Genomic DNA, 2762 nt, shown 5'->3' on the forward strand with positions numbered 1-2762 from the left:
GTGCGTTTGGTCAGGGTACTTGGGTGAACGAGTGCATAGGATCGACTCTGCCAGCTTGCTCAACCGTACGACTGACGCTTGTGTGACCATAGGGCTGTCTTTACTTGATGCCATAGGGCTGAATAAAATGTGTGAACATTGACCTTTGGTTGCCCATTCGTCTGCTATGGAAGACTGAATGGGCGAGGCCTCTTGCCTTGATCATTTCGAGGGGGAACACGAGCTGGACTGTTCCAGGCTAGTAGACCAGTCAGGAATGTCCTCGGCATGTGACACGAGAGTGTGTTGGGTCTGTTTCGGTAGTCGCGTGCTAAATCGGTCGAGAAGAAATGGCGATTGAGCACTGTTTCCATATAGTGCTGCGATTTTCCTAGATGTCGTGGATCCCTGCCATGTTTACAGTGGCAATCAATCCTTTGTTTTGGAGGGGGGAAAATTAAGAGTCACTCTAACCATTGGCCAATCGCGGGCTGCCACGTGTCTGCCTCTGTTAGATTTTTCGTATAAAAACGAGGGAGTTCACCATTCGTCTCCCATTTTCGCGTTTTCCTCTATTTTTCTGCAATCTTTTTTCCTTTTCTTTTCTCCTTCTTTGTTCCAGTTTCCTTGATAGCAATGGTGGTTCTCTTTCTGCAGATTCCAAGGTCGTTTACGGTAAATACTATTTCCTTAGGCTGATTTTTGGTTTGTTTTGCTTGTTTGCTTCGTTTGTGTTGAGTTTTTGGGAGAAGGTGAGATTTCTTAAAGTTTCGAGGGGTTTTGTTTGGTTTTGAGGTGTTGGAGTTTTGATTTTCTAGAATCGGCGTGAATTTTGGGATTTCCAGTGGGTTTCTGGTGATTTGGCCTATTTTTGGATATTTTCGGGTGTTTTGGATGGAACCGAGAAGACAAAAACGATTTAAGTATCGCCTTGATTCAACTCGATCGGTCTGCCTGACCAAATCAAGTGACAGGTTATATTCAGGTTCAGTTGGATAGGTAGGTCATCCGGTCCATCCGACCGAGTGGTAAGAGGATCGTGCGAAGTGGACTTGAACAAGGGATCAGTCATCCAGACCGAGTAGGTGGTTGTACGGCAGTGAATTAGTAAGTCAGTGACTCAGGGTGAGTGGACCCATTAGGAACGATGAGAGCTCGAGCGTAGGTTAGTCGCTTGGGGTGAATGATAGTAGTGCTGAATCTGGGACTAGGTCGGTCGGTAGCGAGGGTCGATCAGTGTTCTAGGGTCTCAAAAGACAGGTGGTTAATGGGGATAGGTCAGTTAGTGCTGAAGGGCGAGTAATAGTTGGGGTTTTTGCATCGTTGTTCAGTCGATAGTGTAAGGCGAGCGGTGGTCTGACACTTAGGATTTTGGGAGGTTAGGTTATCGAGAATAATCGATTGGTTGGGTAGGTCGGACAGGCTGAGATTTCAGATTCTGAATCGAGTAGTTCGAGTGGGGTTGGGGCAGATGTTGCGAATGAGTATGAACGTGCTCCTACCATAGTGATGATGCTCGAGGGGGGCATTCCGATGGGTGTGTTGACCAGTGTTAGTGTAGTTGCCCTAGGGACGAGTGCTACTGGTCCGAGTGGTTCGGGCAGGCATGGGGGAAGGGGGGAAGTGGGGAAGACTCTGAAGGTGCTGGTAGTTCACCCTCGTCTAGTAGTAGCTCTGAGGAGGAGCGAAGCCAACAGGGTAGTGGGATCTTGACCAGGGATTATCCGCCTGTGCTCAAGGATAGCGACGTGTGGCGAATCCAGACTATGTACCATATTCCAGGTTCGGTTGAGATCTGGGCACCACGGTCGTACGAGCGAGTTGATTGGGAGGCAAAAGGCTAGGTGAGTGTTTATGAGAAGTGGTTTCATGACGGGCTGAGGTTGCCTATTCCTTGCCTCGTCTGGGAGGTGTTGAACCACTTCATGATTGCCCCATCGCAAATCATGCTGAATGGTTGGAGGTTGTTTATGGCGCTTGAGGACTTCTGTGTGCGGAACCAGGTGATGTTTGGGCTGCACGAGCTTTTGTACTCGTATTTTCTGAAGAAGAACGATAAAGAGAAAGGTCGATATCTGATCAACCTCAGGCATGATCAGTCTTATCTGGTGACCGACCTCCGGTCTAGTGACAAGAACTGGAAGGATCGATACTTATTTGTACGGGGTCAGGCAGTCTTTAGGGAGAGAGGCCAGGGCGATATTCCGAGCAGTTGGCGAGCCACTGGTGGGAACCTTGTCTTTTTCTGTACTTTGATTACTAAATCTTATTTTGTTTTTTGCTTGCAGAGCTTGAGTATAATCGGGCCTGGCAGAGCGTAGACGGCTTGGACGTGTAGACCCAAAAGGTGCTAGCCATTTCGAAGGCATACAAGGATTGGCGAGTAGTATTTGCGGAGGCCAATCTAAGGAGCAGTCATCTCTGGGCTGAAGTAGAGGCGATTCAGCGAGGTATTCCCTTCCCTTCGTTGAAGCAAACTTGGGATGTGCTTCTGACTCGCTACTACAATCATACCACTTTCGGTAGGTCCAGGCTGAACCCACTAACCGTTAGAGAGTTTGTGCTTACAGAGACATTGATGAAGAAGTTGACAGTCCCCAGTGCGAGCGAGTCCATCGCCCGATGTCGAAAAAAGAGAAAGAGGGAATCCTTGGCCAGAAAGGACAGAAGAGTGGAGGATGTAGTGGCGGCACTGTCGAGCCGTAAGCCCACCGCCGGAGCCGGGTCATCCCAGACAGCGAACTTGGATGAAGAGACTAAGATGATCACCTTCCATATTCCGG

This window comes from Pistacia vera, unplaced genomic scaffold, assembly GCF_008641045.1.
Source record: "Pistacia vera cultivar Batoury unplaced genomic scaffold, PisVer_v2 Contig873, whole genome shotgun sequence".
Lineage (NCBI taxonomy): Eukaryota > Viridiplantae > Streptophyta > Magnoliopsida > Sapindales > Anacardiaceae > Pistacia > Pistacia vera.